The sequence below is a fragment of the Strigops habroptila genome, chromosome Z (genome assembly GCF_004027225.2).
Source record: "Strigops habroptila isolate Jane chromosome Z, bStrHab1.2.pri, whole genome shotgun sequence".
Taxonomy (NCBI): domain Eukaryota; kingdom Metazoa; phylum Chordata; class Aves; order Psittaciformes; family Psittacidae; genus Strigops; species Strigops habroptila.
Window position 1 is genome coordinate 47,396,842 of NC_044302.2, and position 25,451 is coordinate 47,422,292.

Below are 25,451 nucleotides of genomic sequence, written 5' to 3' on the forward strand. Positions count from 1 at the left end.
CACCAGCTTTTTATTAATGGCATGGTTTAGGTCAGGACAGGCTGACACTGATGTTAATTAGTATGCTATAACTGGATTCATGTGAGGAATGTGGCTTTTTTTTTTTTAACCTCTGCAAAAAAATGATTAATAATGCAAGAAACAGCACAGGAACCACAGAAAAGTGGTTCCGTCTATTCCCCCTTTCCTTGCTGAAAGGAGCAGTGGGTGACAGAGGATTAAGGTGCTGAGTGTGTCAGTTCTAGACATAAAAGCTTCATTACAGATGTCCCTGGATATCCTTGATGGTCAGGCCTCCCAAAAGATAGAGAACAGTACTTCTTTACTGATTGGTGGAACTCTGTTACTTGTGGACTGGTGTGCTGGGTCACCAGGCAAATATTCCTATGTAAATTCAGTTTGGCCTGAATCACACCATCTTTTTTTCCCCTGTCACCTGCCCAATTGTGCTTAACCTAACAAAAATTCAGCCCTTAACAACTATGTAGCAACATCAGGGAGGCCCATCTGCGGGCATCCAACATCACCTTAACTACTCAAGCAATGTCAACTCAGCAGGCCAAGACCTATGCCACCGTGGCTCATGAACAGGTGATCAAGAGAAACTAAGTAGTTCAGATGTTAAAATGCTAGGAAACCCACATAAAGAATTTTGCACCTATTTATCGTCTTAAAACTCCTATATAGGTTATTACAAACAGCCAGCTACCACAGGGGAGTCCTGTTCTCTCTGAACTACACTTGTAGTTACACTTCAAAGCTGCTTTAGATTTATCACATTTTAAAATTCTTATACAAAATGTCTTGCAATATTCCTTCCCTGCAAGCACAGGTGAATACGAACACATGGCACGAAAACTCACACGCATTTCAATGACTTGAGACTACTTAATAAATCAACTGAGAATACTTCTTTGATAATTTCAACATTTAAATATCTATCAAACGGATAACAAAACATTAATAAAATAAGGCATTGTCAATTTTCAAGGATTACAAACTATCAATGACTACTCCCCCTTGAGCAGAATTCCTAAAAGTTAAACCCTATTTAGCATTCTAAATCTATGGATGATCTTTTAAAGTGCTCCGTATTACAATAAAAGATAGACTGATTACTAGATGCATTAAAATGATAGTTTGTCAAACTGGAGGCCAGAAATGCACCCCCAGGAAAGACATTTCACATCCCTCTCGCCTAATGATTACATCCCACAAGACAACCTGGGGGACTCTGGGCCAGGCTTAAACATGGAATGGAAAGCTACATACAGAAACCAAATTCTGCCCTTTCCACCTCCTGTGATAGTGCCCGTATGTACTAGAATGTTACTGGTTTACTTGGTTATCCCAAGTTAATCCTTTCTCCCCTTCTCCTGGAAGTTACACTGCAGTTGATTGTACAAATTTAAGAGTGAAGCTCAATGCTTTTCACATCCAAGAGTCTACCTCAGCCTTTTCTTATAAGGGCTTCAAATATATATGTAAACTTATACTGTACTGTTGAATTCAAGTGAAAAGTTATTAAGTAACATTCTCAATTATGAAAAGCATCATTTAACTTTTCAGCTGCAAGCATTTATCTGCATTAAGAGTCAACTGTTTTCAGAGAACTGCATAGCTACTCTATGAAGTAAAACAGATTCAGCACGTTAACTTGAGCTCAGATGGAGAGACCTCTACACAGACTACCAACACAAGGAAATTTAAGTCTCTAATGCTCCTGGACAAAGATCTCTGACATTTTAAATAGAAATTTCCACTGCCAAGTTGTTCTAAAGGTGGAAGTATCATGTAGTGCACACCTCTGCTATATATTACGACACAAACACTGAACTCTCTACCCCTTAAGGTCTGCAAAATTGTGCAAGTGTTGGATCAGGAAAACAACAATAGTAGGTTATTCCATGTAACTGTTTTTCTTTTGTTTTTGTAAGGTAAATAGTAATTTGTCTTTTTGTGATGAAGGCACGACAAAAATCAACCAGCACAACTTGGTAAGTACATCATTACCGTTGCTTTCCCTTCCTGATCCTGACAACTATTCGTGGAAACAGGCCAACATTAAACTTTACTTTTTCCTGCCTTTAATAGAATGACACACTTTCCAATTTCCCACAAATTCTCAAATTACTGTTTGTATATGAAGATTGTCTTAATGGCGTGAAATACAAATTAAACTAAGGACAGCTTAACTCTCATCAATCTGCTCCTAGTGCAGCACGTAGAATTCAGCAGCATTCTCCCACTATTACTGATCTGAAGTACAAGCAAAGAGAAACTGTTATCTGCACTTGCCATAGAGCAGCATCACACAGTCTTAGGAACTGACTTAAGGTTCTTTTGCATCACTATTAGATAATGTATTTGGGATATAAGACAACATATGGGGAACCAGACAATCTAAAACCAATCAAATCAAAGGAAACTCAAAATTAACAATGTTGAAGTAACAAAGTGATTTGCAGATCAGCTTTCAACACAAGCTGTTCTCTCCCTGAGCAGCTGCATTTATACAATAAAACAACTGAAATCCATGCACTTCAGCATTTCCACTTTAAGAACAATTTATTAGCAAATATGACTTCGAAAAATGTAGTAATTTACAAAAGACCACAGGAGGGACAGGCGTATTACCAAAAACCTTTTCCCCGCTTATTTATACAACACTTTGCACATTAATTTGGCTTTCAGTAAACCAGAATAGATTAATTGGAAAGTAATTAATCTGAAAGTCAGAATAATAATTTATGTGTTGCATGTTCCTGTTGTTTCCTTTTCCAGTGTACTAATACAGCCTATTCATACTTAAAGCAACTAAAATAACACCAGTTTAAAAGTTAATTTCTCAAATTTATTGAGGGGTGTTCCCATTTAGAGACAATAACACCTTTATTATTGCAGCAAAACAAAAAAGTTTCTGGTTTGTACACTAGGAGAACTGCTAAACAAGTGTCACCAATATCAAAGATGTTTGTTTGTCTCTTCCTAAACATATTAGGGTCTCTGAATAAGCGTAGTAGAATATAAGATCCAGCTATTGCTTCACTAAGTGCACAAACATGAGTGAGCAAGAGAAGTGAAAATTACAAAATACTCCATTTCTGCATCGAAGACATTTACACTCTAATGGGGACATGGTAAAGAACTGCATTGGAGATACCAGTCTAACAGTATGCTGTTCACTTAAACTGAACAATAATATGATACTTCAGACTTTCATCATTACATTTCTTTTATTACTAAAGAATAAAAAAAAATCAGTAACCCTAAATCTGCATCCAGATGCGCAGACATCGTTATACTTCCAGCTGTCACACTTGGGACTGACTACTTGAGTATTTAAAATAAGATACAACGTTACCCAGTATCACCTTGGCAGTTTGATGCGGAAAGTCCAAAAGAGACATCATGACCAGGCTCCACAGGTCAGAATACTATAATATCATACACTTTGTATTTATGCTTGATACAGGGCAAGAACTTTCCAATAATATTTTGGTTTGGGTTTTTTTTTTTCCCCGATAATTTAAATATAAACTTTACTGGCAACAAAGATTAATGCTTCCTAGTTAAACCCTTAAATACATGAGAAAGTTACTTCAGTATATTATTTTCAAATATATTCCTTTTTAAAAAAATCAGTAGGACACTCAACACAAGTTTTACTAAAAATTTCAACCTAATTCTTAATAAGCAACTGAATGTGTGAGCATATCTGTAAATAAACACTATACAGAATGAAGTCCTGTACAGTGAAAAGATACCTTGCCTTAAACCTAAGGTTTTTTGCTTGAAGTCACAAATGTATCTGTATGATGTGATATTGTGTACAGTTTTGCACCATTTTATGCTTTACAATGCACAAGTCACATGATGCTTACATGATGTAAACATCCAGTAAGCCATCTCTTTTGAATTTGGCCAGAAGAAAATTTACATAGTCTTATAAAGTACAAAAGTGCCATAACTGGACAATCTGATTTATAATTTTTTATTACTAAAGGTTAAAAATAAGAAAGAAATACAGCTAAGATAAACAGAACAAAACCATGAGGCTTATGACTATCAAGATGGTTTCAGCAAGAACAACAACAAAAAAAACCAAAACAGTAAAGGTTATAATAAAAGTAACAATGAATGTATGTGAAAAGCTGCAAAGAGATTCCTATCTTCAAACAGACTGCTAAGACATCTGTAAAACACAGTATAAAAAAATGAAGAGAAAACGGAAGATGTTAGCAAATTATCACAACGGTAAACAGGTTAAAGAAAGAAAAACATCACTACAAAGTAAAAATGCGATGAGCTATGGATTTTTTTTCTCTTGCAAAGGAAACAGTTTAACAATGCACAACACATTAAAAAAGAAAACAACTGGCAGGATCACAATTGCAATCAACAAAATTTCTGCAGAATTTCTATGTGAAACATAGTTTTACTGTTAATTTTAACTGTAGTTCCTTCTGAAAACAGAAGGATGCATAAACATGATTCCAGTGTCAATCAGCAGGTCTACCTTGGATTATGAAAGATATCTACTTTTGTAACTTCAATTTCTATTTTTCTGCAGAATTAAATACACATAATTTAGTTTAAGCAAATAATATTTGAGGAGAAAAATTCTCACTTTCTATGCATCTAAAAGCCACCATGAATTCATAGGAAGCTAGCAAAGAGATTTGACTCTCAACTGATCAATCATTCATTTTAAAAGCATGAAACTACTTTTTCTAACTTATAAATTTTCAGAGCCTTAAAAATTGACTGGGGGAAAAAAAAAAAAAAGCCACCATAAAAAAAAAGTTCCTATTCTCAAATTAACCATGACACTCTAAAGACACATGTTTTGGATTGCTTGTCTTTTGAGTACTTAATTTTCAGCTTCACATTTAAAGCTTTTTTCACAGCAATGAAAGCCAGAAATTTCTTACTGTTTAAAAGGAAGATTCATGTTCTCAAGCAAATACAGAACTCTAGGACTAAAAGCTCTAAGAATTGCACACTTAAAGTCAAGTAGCTAGAAAGTAATAGAAGTGTGCATGATCACATGCATCACATAAATTAAGTATGATTTGAATAAGCTTTTGTCCTAATAGATGAAAGATATGCATCAAGATCAACAACAGTGTATAATACTTCTATTCACAAGCTCAATTTTCAGTTACTACTTAATGTTTTCTAGGAGAGTAGAGTTGTATGCAGGAAAAATACAGTCACACCTACGATACACACAGTTCTTGTCCTTCCTCCCCACTTCCTTAGCAATGCTGCTTACCGGTTTCTCACTGCAATGACACTCTCTTATGCAACAGTCTCTGTTCCTCAACCCAATTCTGCTTCATCTCTTGGAACAATTAGTAATAAACTAGTGCTGTAAGCATCATCCTTTAGATTAAATCTTCAGTATTAATACACTAATTATGTAAATGAGGGCAAAGCCATAATAGACTGTCTGGAGACTCATGAGACAGCGTAGCATTAATATACCTCTATTTTTGTTTAGATTCTCCTGCGTATCCAGAAAGCCTACATCTTCTGTTTACATAAATATTCCATCTTTCCAATATATATGGACAAGCTCTTCTCTCTTATTCCCTCTCCTGAATATCACTAGTCACACAAAATGACCTTTTCCCTTCAGCTTTACTTCACAATAATACACCCTCTAGCAGTCTCCATTTCTTCCAATTCTCAGTAGAACGCACAAGTTAGCTGGCAAAATTATTATTTCCCCCAATCAAAGTACACTGTGAACTGATTTAACAGTAATACTAAAATGATTTTACTGTTAAGCATGACTTCTTTAGTTTTAACCCTACCTTTTTGCTAACAAACATACAACCAACTACAGGAGAAACATGATTCTGAGAAGAAAACCTATGCAGCAAATACAACTCCTGAATTTTATTAATACTTAAATCCATGCATCCTGTTAATATTCTCTGTATTTTATAAAGTACTAGTAACTATATGAGTTACCACCTTTGGGCAGTCTACAGTTTTAAATGAGATTGCTTTGGTTAAAGATCAAGTTACTAACACTTATCAGCCTAGAACACAATTTTAATCTAGTCTTTGGAGTGCATATTTTTGAGAACTCTGGATCCTGCTGAGACCTGTCTTTTTTCTGGCCATCCGTTATGAGTCCCTCTCCCTATCTTTTAAGGTACATACTGAAGCAGCAACTAGTACCATATATTCATACTATAAACAGCTCCTCCAAGAGAACATTGTTCACAACATGCTAGGCCATGCTTGTCACAAGCATGCAATAAAATGATTTTGCACACAAAATAGATGAGCCCTATGATTCACAAAAATAAAAAATGCCTAAAGAATCATAATCTGTTCCTTAATGATTCTTCATCACAGACAATATTTATGTTATTATTGTCCAGTCCTCAGCCCTACCCCGGCCAATCGTTACATGGCAAAAATAAGCAAAAGAAAGCAGAGGCAATAAGGGAACACAGCACAGACTGAATGATATTTACATTTACATACAAGTCCCATTAGTGTATACACATACAAATATACACACATACACTCGAGACTTATTTTACATGATGGTAAGCCAAAAATTGTCATTTGCAGTGCCACTAGCACACCAATTTCCCTACAGAAACTATGTTATGGGATCCTGCAGAGAAGATTTTGCAATGAAAAGCTATTTTCAATTTACTTTTACATTTTTAAAGCATTACATTTTACTTCAATACGGTGTTTTTCCTTTTTTAGAGAACAGCCATTGTACATGCACAAGCTCTATTTCAATAAATTGAAAGGCATATACTAGTGGATAAAACAGTGGTTTACAGAATAAAAGAAAATTACATACAAACAAAGCCTTCTTCAGTGACAGACTTAGGTAACACTTCCAAGCCAATGAAATTAAGACAACTCAGTTTCTGAAGCAACAGATTACTGCTTTTAATTCTGGGGGGAAAAAAGGCAAAAAAAAAAAAAAAAAAAAAAAAATCTAGAAATGCATAGAATTATAGATACTAATTTATTTTGTTTATCAGGAAGTGATGTCTATACTCATTGACCTTTCCTTCAAACACTACTATAGCTCATGCATGAAGTTGTCCTATAAGACTGGACAACATACATAGTTTTGCCACCCATACTTTCACTCACTCTTTGGCACCCCACACCTATAAATACTTGGTTGTCTGGTGGAGAAATACCAAGGGGAGTGGGGGAGGTATTATAAATTAAAACTCTTAAACAGCTCAAGAGACTGTGGATGCCTACAATTTGTACTCATCTTCTGAAACTGACCAGCTTTATAAGGAGAGCAAGCTTTTCTATACCTCTATGAAATTTTGTTACACAGAAACAAGTTTGCTAGCACTGACAGAAACCAAATGAAAAACAGACCACCTACTTTTGAGTTCAAGAAGTCTCCTCCACAGAAACTGAGTTTTGCACTACAGCTTCCACCACATCCAAGGTTTTATACTGGGCACAGAATAACTTCAAAAAAGTTCATTACAGATTTCAAATTGGCTGTGTTTTGGGAAAGGACAGGTAACCAAAATGAGGGGGAAGAAACAGACATGAAGCTAGAGTAATCCTTCTGGTAACATGAGATCAGAACAAATAGCTTGTCTCTATAACATGGATCAAGAAGGAGAAATTAGAGACTAGAAAACAGTAACAGGTGAACTGACAAATCAAAAAAAGAGTAAGAAAATGAATCCACTATAGTGGGTAGTAAAGTGAGAAAATGAACAACAAAAAACCCCACAGAAATGGAACTGGAAAAAAGATCCTAATTAAGCTATGCACAGCTAGACAGGAAAAGAAGCCCTAACAAAACCCAGAGGGATTACTTGCAATTTACGGATTAAACTAAGACACCTAGAAATGTTGTAAGTCAGTAAAATACTCAGATGCTACAGATGCTATATTCCTTTAATTTGCAGTGATCTTTGGGGTCACTGTGGCAACATGCATTTATTTCGTGCTGACTGCCAAACAGTATTATAAATGTTTCCAGCCTAGAAAATGTTATGGTTAAAAGGCTGAAGGCGTATAGAATAATGGCATCATTAGGGTTGAAAAAGACCTTTAAGATATGGGAACCTGTATCTCTAAGGGTTGAAGCACAGTTTGCACATTCAAATGCAGCCCTTGAAGTATGTTGTCACTCTGGACAAGTGCAAAAATGTGCTTGAATCCTCCATTCAAAAATATCTGTGGCCTTTTCCAAGTATTGCAGTTTAGAAATTTCCTAGTAAGCAAGTACCAAAAGTTGGAGCAATACTCTTAACCAAATCACTGCAAAGTGCAGTGGAACAGATCTGGAGCAACCTGCTTTTCATAACACATGGAAGTTATTTCACATCCTTCTCATGTGCCACTGCAGCCACCGTGCCACCTAAAGCAAGAAACGGGTTACCAGCCCCCAATTTCTCCACATGGCCTCATCCCAAACCAGAAGACAGATTTTATTTCTGCCTATTCCAAAACAGGTTTTGGATCATCCTTATTCCCATGATTAATGCAACGACGCTCCCAAGAGATTGTAATGTTTTGTTTAAATGGTAAGATCCTACTAGGGCGTACTGACCCCACCATACACTTGGCATGTGTAGCATGCATACTTGCATGCATACTTGCACAGAGTGTACATACGCAAATATTGTTTTGATTCCTTTGCTTCTGGTATTCACTATTGAGACAGAATGATCTGTCTTCTCCCAGACTCTAAATGCTATTATAATACCCCATATCATTTAGTGAATAAGAATAGCAGCAACTTACATTACTTGTAGTACAGTGTGATTAAGAAAGTTCATTGCAAAGATAACGGTTAGATTATTGAATCATGTAAGCATTCATTCCACTGGCTTTCACAGGAAATTTTGGGTGTGGTTTCCCGGTCAGTTGCAATGAGCAGAGGCAATCGTGCCATTCCTCACCTTTGTATTTTCACAGCTTTCCCTGCAGTGACTAACAACTGCAAGGCAGCATGGTAGCGGAGTAATTTACACATGACAACTGCTACACCACAAGGGAGGTGCAGAAATGCATGGCTGAGGATGGTGCTGCACTTTTGGCAACAGTCCTGAGTTGGAACAACTTTAGCTAAGAGGGAAACAGCAAGAGCAGGGAAGAGCGATATCAACAGCAACAGCCAAAATAAGTTTTCCTTTTCACCTATCCACTCTGCAATGCCACGTCAAGAATGCTGCCTCTTACTTGAATGTAAGTCACATCCACAGACCTGAAAAGATAGGCTGGGTTTTCACACACTGAAATGAGAAAGAAAAAACAAACCCAAAATTTTTTTTTCTCAAATGTCTTCCAAAAAGATTATGCTGCACAAAATGAAATTAAAAGTACAATGGTCAAAAGCACCAAAAGTGCAATTCCATGCAACTGTTAATGAGTGCAAAAGAAAATAATTAATAATTGTACCTTGAAACAGCAGCTGTAGGCATACTTTTATTATATAACTAACTCCCATCCTCATGTTCTGTCACAATATTATGTTTAATCAGGATATTCTTTAAAAGAAAGTCAACCTAAACCCACTTGTGCGTACCACTTAATACCTCCAGAGCTGCTTCAACTAGCACAGGATTAGTTCAGCATAAAACTTGATAAATACTTCCTGGTAGGACCCAGCATACTTAATTTCTTATCTTCCCCCATCAGGCACCTTAAGCAGATCAGTTTTCTTGACTATATACCAAATCAAATAAATAGTAGGTCAACAAGTGATAAGGACACTATAAGATTGATTCATATTTTGCTATTCTCATGTGTCCGATTGTGACAGGTGATTCCTTCTTCTGATCATACCAGATATTAATAGGAAACAAGTTTGTTCAGTGAACTGCAAACTCATAAGGAGAAACAATTTAATTCATACTAGGTCTACATTAGATATTTTGCAGAAGCGCTTAACTCAAGGTGGGTTAGAAACAGGGACTGATGAAGCAACTACATGATACTTTTATTCTACATAGAATATAAATTCAAAAAAGGCTTGCAAGCCAAAAACCTAAGGACAACAACGTGCAGGTGGCTGATGTCTCTAAGAGCTTGAATATCATCTTCCAGAATTCAGAAACCTTGTTAAACCTGAAGATTTAATCTGGTACCGGACTGGGCTGAATTTAACTTGCAAATATAAATTCCACGGCTGTGTTTACTGTTGTTCTTGGCTTTTTCCCTCTTAATAGCCAACAAGGAAGTTTCTAACCTCAGTTAAAAAAAAAAATATATATATATACATCTATATACATATCTGGGCTGCCTTCAGTAGTCAACAAAATAGTGTAGTTCATACCATTAGTAACTTCTTCAAATTTAGTTATATGAACTTAAATCACATTTTCCTCCAAATGCAAAAATCTTAAATAAGGAGCCAAATTCTTCGCCAGAAAACAGTAGATTTTTTTTACAGCTTTCTAGAAAATCTTCCTGATCCAAATAAAAACTGTTTCTCTGTGCTCATGTATTGTTGCCCTCTCTACATATAAGGTTTGGATCTAAGTTAGCCTCAATATCCCACAGAAATAAATTAAGCCCTGTATTTAATGTGTGTATTAATGTAAATGAAGTGTAATTTTACTTCTTTCACTCTTCCTCTTTGAAGGACATTTAACAAAAAAAAAAAAAAAAAAAAAAACAACCCACAAAACCAAAAACAAACCACAACAAAACTCACAAGCTGATTTATGAAAAGTTATAGGTAGGGCAATCATGGTCTTAACAGCCTGCATCTTCAACTAACAGTTTGAATTCTCAGAAAGTATTTAGCATCTTCTACCAAAAGAACATCCTCAAATCACCAAAAAGCAGGCCTTCCTGAACTGTCAAAGGCAACATTTAACAACTCGGAGCTTACTCTAACCTGCAGTTATCATCAGACACCTGTATTATTACCGAAACACCTAAAAAGCTCTCCTCAAGAAAATTTCTTAAAAAACCCCACTCAGTTGATTCACCTTTACTGTACCCTTCATCTTTGCCTTACTGACAAGCAAGTTTATTAGCAAGGTTCTATTCTGCAATAATTTGTACAGTTTAAGAACTACATACATTTGCTCATACTATTTCTACTCGAAACATAACTAATATCAACCTAAACTTATCTTTAGTACTAGTATCTCAGGGCAGCACACCAACTAACGCATACCTCTTTTTCCCTTCTCTCTCAACTGAAATAACAAATCCTTTATAAAATTTTAAAAAATTTGAAGAAGAAACTCCTCATTCTAGCTGAAAGAAAATAGGAACCATACACTCAGCTTAAATTGCAATTCCCCAACCTAAGAGTAAAAAAAAAAATTTATATTCTTAAAGGGATTAGAATAAAAATAAAATTACATGTTACTCATAAGCACAACAGATAAAAAAGAAGATTCTCACTCCAGTGAGAACTTTCTTAATATTCTTTCGGAATTTTCTAAGAAGTAGTTTCAAAGCAAATGTGAAAAAGTGATACATTTTTTAATAAAGTTTTCCAAAAAGATATTTGCTAAGACTATTGGCTTTTTCTGATTAATCAGCATTTACACAAGATTGGTTTTGTCAACCTGCTTCCCTATCAAGGTTTTCACTGCAGCAATGTGAAAAGATGCTAGAACAGTTTGAGCAGTACTGCTTTGATCTGTCAGAGAAAAAAAAGGAGAATAAAAAGTCCTCTTAACTTCTGTTTCAGAATTCCTAGATTTCAAGAACACTTAAGATTTTACAGGTCACTGAGGATCAGGATGCACTTCAACTTAATATCTACATATTTACATGAAGTTAGAAGTACTGTCTTCACTGATCATCTCCATTTTCACGTATGTGTACTGTCACAATGAAAAAACAAAAGAAACAGTAACGTACTTTACTGACATTAGGTATAGCTACTTTCCTGGGACTGCTGACTTTCCCCACTGCGGACAAACTTCCCAGGCTTTGGATTTGGAAATACCACTAGGCAAAGGAAAAATATACCAGCAATCATGTTTGCACTTAAAAATTAGTGAGGGAAGTTGGCAGTACACATACTAAACTTAGTTTTATTACTTACTTTCGAGTTAAGAAAATTTACGAAGACGTATGACAGAAGTCAGCACACATCACGCTACCGCAGCAGCGGGACTCAAACTTGCCAGAAATACTTTTACCTTCTGAGGACCACATACCATATAAACTTTTATCACTGTAACAACTTACCGTGTACCTAAGGCCTTCAGCACAGTCTATAAAAATGCATTTAGGACTACACTAATAACCATTCTGATTATTGATTAACCTTGTAGAATAAATGTAAATCAGTTCACTTCCACATATGCACCTCTATAAGATACCAGCTACTGACAGCAGCACCGCCGCGTTTTCTTCTGCTACATTAAGGTACTTGAGGCACAAAACTTATAAGTTACCACATGGAACTACAATCTCCAAAAGCTCATCACGACGCCCGCTCACCGCTACGAGAGCAGCGCGCCAGTGGGCTTTTTAACACGCTACGAGAAGTAACGCTACAATAAGGCTAAAAGGCCGACAGCAAGCAGCACCGGAGAGGCGGGCACCACCTCGGCCGGCAGCCCCGCGGCGCAATGGGCGGGCGGGAGGGCGGACCGAGCCCCGCGGCGCGGCGCGGCGCAGCGCAGCGCCCGCAGCATCCCGAGCCGCAACCGCGCTCTACTCCCAGCGCGGCGCCGGACGCCGGCCTCGCTGCCGGATTGAAGCCAGCCGCGAGCAGCGGCGCGGAAAAAACGAGCCCCCGACTCCGCTGAGAAAGAAACAGAGGAAGAGGGGAGGGGAGGGATAGAGGAAAGAGAAGAAAGTGGGAAGAAAGGAACCCGCACGCGCCGGATACCACAGAGCTCTCGGCGAAGGCGCCCGGTGCCTCAGCTCCCCGCCAACCACGGCCGCTGGCTTCCTCCTTCCACAAGTACCTGGTGGAGCGGCCCGCGGCAATATCCCCACCCTGAGCCCGGCCCCTCCGAAACCCGGCCCCCTCCAACACCCACCTTTCCCCTCGCTGCGCTACCTCCGCCGGGGGCGGGGGGTAACCTCCCTCGGCCCCCCCCTGCCCACCCCCGGCGCGGCCAGCCCGCTGCTCCGGGGAGGAAGGAGCGGGGCCGGGCCGGCCCCCCGCCCCCGGAGGCCGCGCCCCGCCTCAGGCGGCTCCAGGTGAAGCCCTCCGGGGGGTCGCGGACCCCTGCCCGCCCCTCGGTGCGGCCGCGGCTCCCGCAGCGGGGCGGCGGCGGCAGGTACTAACCCATCCATGGCCCGGCCAGCGGGAGCGGCGCCCGCCCGGGGCCGGGGCGGGGGCGGGGCGGCCGGGGCGGCCCGCGGATGTCAGCGAGCGGCCACCGCCCCCGCCCCGCCCTCCGCCGGCAGTTGCGCATGCGCGCTGGGGGCCGGCTCCCGGCGGAGCGAGCGCGCCTACGGGCGCGCGCCCGGCCGGGGTTACCTCAGCTCCCACCCCTACCCTCCGTCTTCCCGCGGCGCATACGCGGAGCTGGGCGCGCTGGGGCGGCCGCTGGCGGGGCAGAACGGTCTCACGTGCACCGGGAGTGGGCTGGGTGCTGGCGGGTCGTGCTCTCCAGCCGCAGAGCTGATGGGCACAGCGCTTTGAAAGCTCTCGTTCGTGTCAGAGCTGGGCTGTGAATTGGCCGTGCCCCCGCTGGGGCAGCGGGCAGAGGCCAAGAAAAGTGCGTGTCAGGCCTGTGGAGCGCGGTGGGAAACTGTTGGGTAGCGCACAGCCCTGTCTGGTGGCCTTCCGGTGTCTGAGGTGGCTGGGTGAAGGGCCAGGTGAGGTGCTTCGGCATCCTGCTCCTTAGAGGTGGGAGGCCAGGGGGTAGGAGGTGCTGCGGAGCCACTGGGAGCTACCAGATGAAGCTGGGAGGAAATGTCTTCCTCTATTCGAGTCCAGCGTAGTGCAGACTTTAAGGATTTGCCTGAGCTAGCTCCGTTTCTAGTCTATGGCATTAAAGAAACATGTATCCTCAACCAAATGAATGAGTCACAAGACAAGTCGTGCCGTTATCAAAGTCCTGTGACTCTGATAGGCTTAAGTGGGAAATAGAGACCTGCCACAGTTTTTGGGATAAAGCACTTTTTTTATTCTGTCTCTGTAGAAATACGAGATCTGGATGTTTCTCATATCACTCCTGACTTGAGCCATCCAAGAACATGGGAGAAGAAACAGCTTCTCTGCAAATGGGTTGAATATTCTGTGTGAAATGCCAGCGCTTCACATGATGTGGAAGTTACAAGTGTAACTTGTACAGTACTTGTACTTGTAACTCGTACAGTGTGTACGGCTGAGGGTTAGAGGGAGATAGTGGATAGCAAGAGGCCCCGCTGGTCTCTAAACCCCTGCCAGGAACAGGAAAGATTAATGTGTACAAGAGATGTCTTCGTGTTAAGCATGGGATATTATAACAGTTGCTTATTTGCACAAAATCCAATGCACAAAATCTGAAAGTAAAAGCTAAAAGGTGGTGAAGACAAGATAATGTTAGAAGCGGGGCAGATCCATATGCTTTCAAAAGCCTTTTGCAGGTTGGTGCAAATGGTGAAATCTTTGACATAAACTGGAAAAAGGCTTGCATTTGTATTTGTTCAGTGTCTAACACAATCACAATACATGACAGCGTCTTTTACAGGAAACAGTGGGATTTTTTACATATTTACATCTCCTGGAGTTCACTTGGTGCAAGACTTAGCCTGACACACAGGCTTTTGATGATTACAGTTCCCGATCCTCTCTCCCTTCATGTAATGCGAATATATTTAGCGAGTTAACTGCGAGCACTTCCTGACAGATGATTCCCATCATCTGTGTCCTGTGACCTGCTGGATGGTATTTGCTTTGATTGTGACAGGACAACTTTTGAGTCCTGCTGGAAGGAGAGCATGTGGAATGACTGGAGAAGAAGCTGGTAGGCAGCAGTTTAGAATCATAGAATCATACAGTGGTTTGCGTTGGAAGAGACCTGAAAGATCATCTGGTTCTAAAGCCCCATATTCACCAAGTACTTGGCCCAGTCCCTGCCTTCATCAAGGAGCACCTTGATGAGTGCTTTGGAGTTCATGGCATATACACATCAAAATGGGAGACTGGGCTTGATCAGAGGCTGTAAGTTGAGAGTCAGCCTGAATTCTTATATCTGGGAAAAGTTGCAGTCTTGAGTGAAAATTGTGAGAAGTTTCATGTGATTTCCACCTTAAACCAGGTTTTGGTTTTATGGTTATCATCACTTGCAAAAGAAATGAAGTTACGACTGTATTGTGTAATTTAATTAGTCTAGTTCAAAAGCAACTTATTGAAAACAGTAGATTTTGTTAAGAATATAGGAGTGTTGAAAAGTTTGCCTTTCTGTTCCCCCATGAAATGCCGGAGCGGGACAGATCACCATAATCAAAACCCCCCACCCAGCATACTGACAGGTGGGGCAAGATTCATTTGAAAAAATGAATTTTAGCCATAACAGGATAAATGATATTTCAATAAGTTATGATGAGAAAAGGAGGAGAGAATATACATATGATTATATGTTTTATATGTATTCTAATATGTATGTTAATACATACTTTCTGATATTAGAATATACATACATGCATACTAGAATATAATAAATATTTCCAGTATATTAGAATATATCATATATTAATTACATTTTTACAAAAATTTAAAAATTAAAAATATAGGAATTTTGGAATCCTTTGAAAGGTCTTTTCTTTAGAGGTCAAATTGTCAAAAATTCCTTACAGTTTCATCCCTTGGCACACATGTTTCTTGTTACAAGTTAAATATACAATGTAATTTAAAAACACTACGAGGGTTCTCCTGTAATTGGTCTGTATACTGTAAAAATAGAAGTGTGTTTCTCCATAATCTAGATTGTGCTGGCATTGAAGAATGCTTTTAATTTAATTTCCAACTGCAGTTCACAAAGCCAATTGAAAATTTGATAGATTGTTGTAATAGAAAAAGGAAATAAATCCTTTGTGATAGGGCCTGTGAGCCAGTTGTTCACACATGCAGGGAGCAACAGAAAGGAAGAAATATTTAAACATTCCCTTCCTGGGAGGGCAGGAACAAAGCAGAGTGAAAGAGATAAAGAGATAAAGATAATGTAAGGGAAAATACTTCTGGAAAGCAAACTTGGGGTTTGGGAGTTCAGTTCCTCTTTCCCTGTAATGCTTTTAGTGTTGGGGTTTGGGTTTTTTTCTTTGGTGTGGTTTTTTTTTTGTTGGTTTTTTTTTTTGTTTGTTTGGTTTTTTGTGTTATTTTTGTTTTGGGGGTGTTTGGTTTGGTTTTGGTTTTATTGGTGCACTTGTTTTACTCATTCTTTTATTTTCTGCTTGCTTCCCTGGTTGGTTTATCTGTTCCTTTTTCTCCTTTTTCAGTTTCTCCAAATTGCGTTCTTCCTGATTCATGTCAAATTCATGTTTCATGCAACTTCAGGGAAGTTGGTGGAGTTGTGCTGCCCATAACCTGTGTGTGACTGATTCTGTTGAATGGATGTGCTGTGTTTCAGCTGCCTCTTTTATAAGGACATATAAACTGAATGATGGTGGTGTTTACTTTAAAGAGGTATATGGTGTCTTTTAATTAAATAGAACTTCAAGCGAGAACAGGGGTCTGTATGTACAGATCCAATTATAGGATCAGGGCCTGAGTGCACAATAATTAGCCTACTCAGCATGCAGATATGATTCGACAGACACAATCAGTCAATGTGCTCTATTCTAAGCAACTGTGTTTATCTGTTTTCAGCAGCACAGCATTTTATTAGGAATGAGTTTTCTTTGAGGTTATTCTAGGTATAACACCTACCAGATTTTTCTCGTTCATATCTTACTGATATTCCTGTTTTCCATGTTACTAATACTTTCATGCCCTAAAATAACTAAAAAAAACCCCAACAAAAACAAAACCAAAAACAAACCCAAAAATCCTAAACTGGCCTGTTTTTCTGTTTTGTAATTTTGTTCTGCCAAATTTATCACACAAATCCATTTATGGAATTTTGCTGATCTGTTTATCACAAAATAAAACTTTTTATAGATTCTCAACACTGAAAATGCTTTATCTTTTTTGATTCATTAAGTTTTTGATGCTTGCCACAAAATCGGTATGTAATCTTCAAGTCACATAGTTCCCATGTGCTGTAACAAGGAATGCAACATTCTGTGTATGCTGTTTCAGCAGCGAAAGAAGATGCGGAACCCCCAGTTCTAGACCTCTCTATTTCTTCACTTGGTCTGATGTGGCATGACTGCCTACCATACTATGCTTTAGTTTGCACATCCATAGGACAGAAATTGTACTTACTATGAAACTCAGGGAAATTAATTTGTCTGAGAAAAAAGATGTTCAATCTTTTCAGTGAGCTATGTAGCACCACCTTTGTTTTTTTCTTGTCAGGTTAACAAGTAAACAAAATACGACTTTCCAGCTTTTTTCCAACATCTACTGTTAACTCATTCTAAACAATACACAAAATTACCGCAAATTATCAGCTTTGTATGGTTATCGTAGTAAATCAATAGTTTAGACATCTTTGTTACATTTGCTTTTTATTTTTGCCATCCAGATATATCAAGTAATTGCTATATGAGTGCTAACTTACTGGAACAAACTCATTAGCTTATGGGTTTAAGTTTTTTGGTGGTTTTTTTTTTTTTTTACATTAATTAGTAATTGGCACCTAAAATGTCTTCGAAACTGCTTTTCATTTAATGGGGATATATCCTCTTCTCCATTTTATTTAGCTCCTGTTTACTCAGAAATTTAATATGTTATTGTCTTCCATGTAATTCTTCTAATAGAACTTCTCGGTTCTTTGTAACATGTTACGTGTACACAGTCAGATGTGCTATGTTTCTGGTAATACAATACAATATAACTTCTAGCATGATTTTTTTTTTTTAGCTTCCTGGAAAAAAATTAGGGATTTCTTGCCAGGGTAGTCACTGACTAGGACATTTGGTTTTGCTCTTACTTGATAACACAAGGCTTTCACTAGCAACTGTAGCTCAAGAAGTAAGAGTCCCGATTAAACCTGACAATTCGCTGCAACTTTTGCCAGCTCTTCAGCTCTGCTGGCCCAGCTACTTGTAAGGTCATTCCACAAACTGGATTAGGAAGAGTAACCTTCTCTTCCTCCACCTTTTTGTGGGGGTCTATCCAGTTGTCCAAAGTGCGGGTAGGGATCTCCAGTAATGCTGGAGAGCAGACATCCGGAGAGAACAGCTGTGGAATTCCATGGTCCAACCCTTCTCTGACTTACCATGTACTGAGACAGCTGGCAGCTCCTTGTCGGGTATGGCCTCTGCACTAGACTGCCCACTGCACCGTGGCTCAGCACTGCGTGTTGCAACTTTGACTCCACTGGTAGCTTCTGGAGAGAAACTGAACAAGACGTTTCCTCTGAGCAAACCAATTCCTTTGAGTGAATCATTGACAGTGACAAGTAGATACCGGGATTTACCATTCCCTGTCTTTCACAAAGGGGCCTGATGCACTGCAGAAATGGTGCGGAATCTTAGCAGAATTTTACTGGCAGTGAAGAAAAAAGGGAGAAGTTGTTTTGCTAGGCTACTAAAAGCTGTGCTTTCCAGAATGCTAAATTTAATTCAGACTGAAATCGCTGTGTAGCCATGGTTCAAGAGCAGTTGTTTTTTATTTTGTTTTCCTGAGAAGTAAACTTGACAAATTTCCATTCAGCTGATAAGTGAGAGAATGCGTCAAAATGTATGACATTAAGTTACTACTAATAAATTTAGTTATAGTTGCTTCACTCTAAAGTCAGAAATATCCTCGAATAGGGAAAATGTTCTTGTAGTTAGGAATTGGCTACCGTTCAAGGTTATGGTGTGTCTCCTGATTTCAGTGCAGAATCATTGTAAGACCAGAGTAAACCTAAACAGCATTTGTTGACAAACGGCAGCAAATTAGTATTTGTCTATCTCAGGGCATTGCTAAGAGAATGAACTAATTATCAGTAATGGAAATGGCATAGGTAACCTGTTAACTGTAGTCCTAAGTGGAGTGCATTGCAGTATTTTAGTCTAGGGCTGCCAAGATCTAGGAATACTTTGCAGACATCCAAGTCACGTAGGGTGGCAAAAACCCATGTGAGGACAGTAAAAGGCTTTGTCAGAGTTTGAATGTAAAGAGTGTTAGGGGTAGTGTGTGATACTTAGGAATGGCAGAAACTGAAATACACTTTTTTGCGCCTGTTGACAGCAAAGTTTAATTTGTTACCAGAGCTTAAAGTTAACTTTGAAGCAAGATCTAGCAAACTTGGGATGTAAATTTGTGCTCCAAAATCAGCATTTGTGCATTTAGATAGAAATGCCAGAATGTGTAAAGTTGTGAACATACCACCCTCGAGTGAGGTAAATAAATTCTGGTTTAAAAGTTAATACTGGGCACTGGGCAGTTCAGGGGAAACTAAGAATGTCAACAAAAATCCAGGTTTAAGCTCAAGAGGTAGCCATTTGGACCACAGGGCAGACAGTTAGTAATCAAAAGACAGGCACAAGATAAGAGCAGGACTATGTTTTTTCACCTCCCTAGATAATAATTTTTCATTGCTGGTAAGACAGTACCAAACACTTCCTGTTGTGTCTGACTATTCTGAGACAGTCTGTACTGTGAGAAAAACAAAACATAATTCACTAGGATCTATCCAGTAAAAATGGCAACAAAGATCTAATCCTTAGTCCTTTTGTTTGCCCTTCTCCCAAGATCCAATTAATATGAATTCTTGGGTGTGTATGTAATACATCACTAATCTGGTGGCAGTTTTGGGGGCCTGTGGCATGTTCTCAACCTAATTCATAATACATGCCTGGAAATGGCCAGTGAATATTATCCATTGCTTCTCATTGCATGTTTATTGTGCTGAAGTGAGTTATTCGCTGCCACCATTTACAGACCTATTTAAAGTTACCGGGTGTGGCAGAGGGGAGAAGCATTCAAGCACATTTATTAAGGAGGTCTTCCAGAGGCAGAAGCTACTGCTGAAGCTGTAAGGACAAGTGGGACTCTCTTAAGAAGCCCAGTCTCACTTTTCCATGGCATGTTCCGGTAGCAGCAAGAAGAGGCTGCTCCCCAAAGGAAGGGGAGAAGCGAGCAGCAACAGGGCAGGTCACGTGGTGGCCTTGGCAGCAGGATGCAGTCCCATGGCACCAGTGGCAGGTGAGCAGAGCAGAGTGGTGACTGCAGCAGGTCCTTTTGACACTCTGGTGAGTGTCAGGGAAAGAGAAGGTAACATGCCTTGTCCAAGGTGAATGCAGGAAATCCAAACAACAATGCAGGTACAGAGCTAGGGGCAAGCATACCTATGATATAATTCAGGCAGGGACTGAAGGCCCAGACATGAAGTTAAATGAAGACCTTGGTCAGAGGGTGTAGGTGGAGGCTCTGCGAGAGGCTTGTCAGTGCGAGCATGGCCTATTTGTCACCTAGGTTCCTGACAGGGACTTACAGGTATGGGCTTTCCCACTGGCTCTGTGTAGGTCAGAGGCAGAAAGAAGATGGGATATCAAGACAGCCAGTGGAAAGGTGAAGAAGTGATGAACTGCTGTTTAGAAGGAAAGTAATGGTCAGGGCTTCTTTTGAGCAGAATGTCTGTTGGAAAAGCAGACATTGCTTTTGGGTGAAGAAATATTCCTACCTTTTTTTAATTTTATTTATTCCCTAGTGGGATACAGAGTGGTATGAGCATCTTTTATTTAAAAATATCCCCTCCCCAAGCCCTCTGAGTAACACCAAAACACTCTGACTTATGTAGCCCAATTTTTTCCCCAGATGAAAGTGGGACTTTATGATTTACTTTGTATTGGAACAGTACTTGATGTCATAAGGTAACTAAGGAGAATATCCTGATGTTGTAATAATTCTGGTAATAGTAATGAATCTCTGAATGTTGCAGATCATTTGGTTTCTTAGTTGACATGATTGTTGACTGAAGAGAAACATGGGTTTTTTTTCCTGTATTGTCTATTTTAAGCATCCTCTTTTCAGGACAGACTCTTGTTTATTGTACTTACATCTTGACATTCTCTGATCCATATTTCTGGTACAGCATCTGTTCAGTTCAGTAAAGTTACAAATTGTATGAAGATTTGTCATTCAGTGTTCCCTCTCTTTAGAGTACTCTTTTTCTCAAAGACATAAATCTAAGTTTTCTGAATTTTTCTTCAACTGAGACCACTGCTGTGCCTAATAATGGATAAATGATCACATCTTTTCCATAGACAAGCCTTTGTATTTCAGCGTGGCAGCAGCACCACACGGATATATTAGGTTTGTTACCTCCTCCGGGTGCCTTCACTTTACAGCTTGACGTCATAGGTGCACAATAGATTTGTTAGCACCTCCAGGTGTCTTTCTGATAGCTTGACGTAGCAGTACCCTCTAGTGGTAAACTTTATTTGTTTATTTATTTGAGTGTTTTGGAAATGCCAGGGAAACAGCAGAACTTCCGAGATGGCCAATTAGCTGATAACTGTTATAATGGAATCTTATTATCACACAACACCTTCTTTTTTTCTCCATGAAAAATTTCCTTGACATTCTTCCAGTGTTACAGATGAGTTTATGGTAGTAAGTTTCATTAGTGGACTAAATTTCCCATCAGTATATTTCTCTAGTATATTGAAACACATCTTTAATTTACAGCTGTAGTGTACTTGCTCATGTTCCTTCTTTTCTTTCCAAATATTCAAAGAATCTGTTTCTGGTAGGCAGCTGCCAATTTCAGTTTTCTTGGTACAAGATTTTTCTATATCCATGATGTCCCCTTACAGACTTGGATGAATCTTGCCTAGCATCATGTTTATTACTTGTTTCTTTCATACATTTTTCATTAGTTAGTTGTCCTTTAGGGGCACTGGACTAGATCCTCAAATGTGTTTATGCACCTTCTTCAGGTTTCAAACACTGTTTTCAGAACTTGCCTAATATAAGATACGGACCGTTGTAGTAGTGATGAAATTCCCTATTTTTGAGAAGGCTTTAAGGGGCATTGTGCCAGAACCAAGTTAATTAACTGTAAATTCTGCTTATATTGTTGTAAAAGTGGACAAGAAATACTTGGGGGGGTGGGGAAGGGAAGATTAAAGCAAAGGTAGCCTACAGTTGTAAGCGAAGAGAGACAGGGACAAATGGTCTACTCTTAATTTCTCATGTTCAGGAGGGAACACCTGGTTATGTCTTTGGTTCTTTGCTGTCAAGAAGAGCAGTGCCTCTGTGATTTATTAAACTTGCTTATTGGTGTTAAATGGAAATGAAAAGTATATGTTGAAAACATAAATGGAAAGATATTAAGCTACAGAAGCTACAGATGCTACCGATTTAATCATTTTTTTAAAACATTATGTCCATTTTACTCACTGTGCAAGTTCCCTCAAGCACACCCTGCAAAAGTGCCTTCACAAATTGCATGGAAATGTATCTTCAAATTTCACAGTTCCAGTTGCAGCACAGGATAATACTATTTGTCCAAATTTAACCACATTGCAGAGGGAAAAAAAGAAAAAAGAAAAAAAGGCTAACTAGTGACTGCACTAATCATTCTAAATCTACACAAAAATGCCACATTTCAAGGGAATAATGTAAGAGAAAATGCCTCTTGAAAAACTCCAGCCGAAAGTCCTAAGATAAACTACTGAAAGCTTTTCTAACAGAATTACTACTCTGAAGCACATTCAGTACTAATTCATATTTTTTTGAGAGAATCCTTGCCGCTCTCATTCACTCGGCTCATGTTTGTGAGTATGCTAAAATTTAAATCCAGTAAGTCCATATATTCAGAAGAAGGAGCTTTGAAAGAATAGTTACAGATAAGGTCAGGGCAAATCTTAAAAGCCTAGAGTGAATTCATTGTTCATCCAAAGTCAGTTATTTCTTGCTACCCACCCACTCATTTAAAACTCCTGAAGAGTGATGTGTACAGATGTTCACCAAAAAACCTGCTTTAAAAAGTTAATGTTTTTAAGCCACACACTCTTGAGGTCAGAGCCAACTTTCCGTATATTAAAGCAGTCTTGCTAAACTTGGTGGGACCTGTAGCACGTCACATGAACAGGACTGAACATGTAGCTGGCCTGTTTCTGTACCTACGAAATTGACTCATTTCAAGAAGATGTCACAATAGCCTGTGCTTCACCTCCCCTGAGAAACTTCTCAGGAAAGTCAGACCTTCTGTGTAGTGAACACCCATGTTAATTCCCACTAACATAACCTTGAGTGGGAAGGAGTACACCGCCACAAATTGTTACTTGTATTGTTTTGTCTAACTCTTGTTAAGTTCCCACAAGAGAACTGGACCGGTCTCAACAATGTCTTGAGGCACAGCACCCTAGACAGGCGTGTCTGCAAGAGGTGTGTACAAAGAAGTTGTTCAGGGTGTTTCCAACACCGGTACGGTTTTGGAGTTCTTTCACAGAGGCTGTAAGAAAGCTGTGAATTGAACTCCTGGAGCTCAGTTATCTGTGTGAAAAGCAGAGGACATAAAATTTGCTGCTGCTTTTTGCATGACACTGAAGGCATGGTCAGACATTCTTATCCCTGTAAAAGTCACATTGCTTCAAGGATAGAAGGGAGTGAACTTCTGCTTCTGAACTGCCCTTCAGACATTTTTTCCTTTCAACCAAAGGTGAAAGTTTATATATCATGAACAAAGCGGTGATGAGAGTGGAGAGAAACTGAGGTTTTATCTGGATGGCAGACCCCTAAGTTCAAAGCCTAAGCTGGGCTCCACAGCACAAGATTTAAACATAGTAGCCTTTGGTGATAGAAGCTGTTGAGGGTTATCGCTACAACTGAGGGAGCAGCCTTACTAAACCTCTATGTGTAAAAATACAACCTAAATATATGAAATATTAATTTTGTAAAGGTTAGTGTATTTCACCTACTCACGTAAAAAGCATTTCAACTTTAAAGCCCAGCAAAACAGTAAACCATGGCCAGATACACTGCATGGCACTCTTTCCTTCATAGATGTCAGAATTACAAGCTAAAAATTACAGAAAGTAAGTTGTGAAGTACAAAAGCCTTGGTTACAGCAAAGCACAGGAGGGTGCACACTTCTAGGTTCTGGAAGTATTTCTCAGGCGGCTAGACACATATTCAACCTCTGGCATGCTCCCTAACAGTGCAGTGGATGCGGGCACCAATAACTGCCTAATATATGCCCTGCTGTGGCTTATTTCTGTAATCAGTTGTATGGAGCACCAGGCACAAGACATCACTGGCAGCCCTGCTGGCTATTATTAATTATTAAGCATGTTTTCTTGGTTGTACATGTTATTTGAAGCTGCAGACATATTTGAAAGCCTTGGAAAACTTGGGTTTGTAATATATGGTATCTTTATTTTTGTTTAAGCTTCCTTTTTCCAAAGAGACACTGTTTCTCAACCCCTAATGTTGAAGATTCACTCTGTTCCAAGATTTAGGTCCTTCCCCTGGACATATTAAAGCTGGTGTGATAGATGGTCATTATTGCTTTAGAATCTTCCTACTCTTTGCTAGAAATATAGCTCATTTGCAGAGATACTTTTCCTAAAACCAGTGTGGAAAGATGTCTCTCCTGAAGAGTTCACAATATAGATAGATAGATAGATAGATACATAGATAGATACATAGATAAAATAGGGTAGAGGAAAGTACATAGAAGTAATTGCTCAAGGTCACACAGCTGAGCTGGAACTGACACGTGACAGTGTCCTCTCCAAGTCATAGGCTGTCTTGCATACCAACTTTACTTAGTCTCACTGAAATGGAGTTACTCATAAGCACTTGCTTTGCAATGGCATTTCTGATATATCCTTAATCAAGAAATGTATGGTTATATCATGACCCTACTTTTCCCCACTGTTGACAGCATGACAAATGCCAAAATCTGGCCCCTTTTTCTCTGCTGTTTTTCACTCTATTTGTTTCTTCTGTCTCATTCCTTGCCCATCTTCTTGTCAATATCCGTATTTACATGAACATCAGCTAAATAGAGCTTTCTGAAGAAAATGACAAGTAGAGGAACACTAGGATTCATTGCAAGGTGTTTAAAGAAAGTGTAATTTGTTCTGCATAAACAGCCACCTGTAATATCTTGCTTTACACTGCAAATAAGTTAAAGTAATTAAAAGCCTGCATTATCCAAAGTTGTAAAGAACAATTTTCAGTAGAAGTAAGAGTGCCTCATTTTTAAAGGCATTGGGAGATTGAAATAGCAAGTTTAGTGCTTGGCACGGGTGATCTGCCCCTGCCTGGAGTTATCCTCAATATATCAAATGAAGGAAGAATGTAGCAGAAGGGGTCTTTTTAATTGGTCTTCATTATTATATTGGCCCTTCAGTTCTTTGTATGCCTGTGTAAGTGAATGTATAAAGAGGAGGTTGCACCGTAGTTAATATGTTATGTAGTGAGATTTTGGTTTCTTTATCAGCTTAACTTTCAT

General features: G+C 39.2%; 1 protein-coding gene across 3 annotated transcripts in view; it reads right to left on the bottom strand.

Moving 5' to 3' along the window:
* Window positions 1–13,360, bottom strand: part of PTBP3 (polypyrimidine tract binding protein 3) — a 48,848-nt gene extending 35,488 nt beyond the window's left edge. The window contains exon 1 of one of the 3 annotated variants that reach the window (XM_030511689.1): window positions 13,247–13,360. The gene's annotated coding sequence lies outside the window, so the exon portion shown is untranslated. Of the gene's footprint in view, window positions 1–12,841; window positions 12,897–13,246 lie in introns of those variants that run through there. The other 2 variants (XM_030511691.1, XM_030511690.2) reach the window with 2 other exon arrangements.
* Between the last annotated feature and the right edge of the window lie 12,091 nt (window positions 13,361–25,451).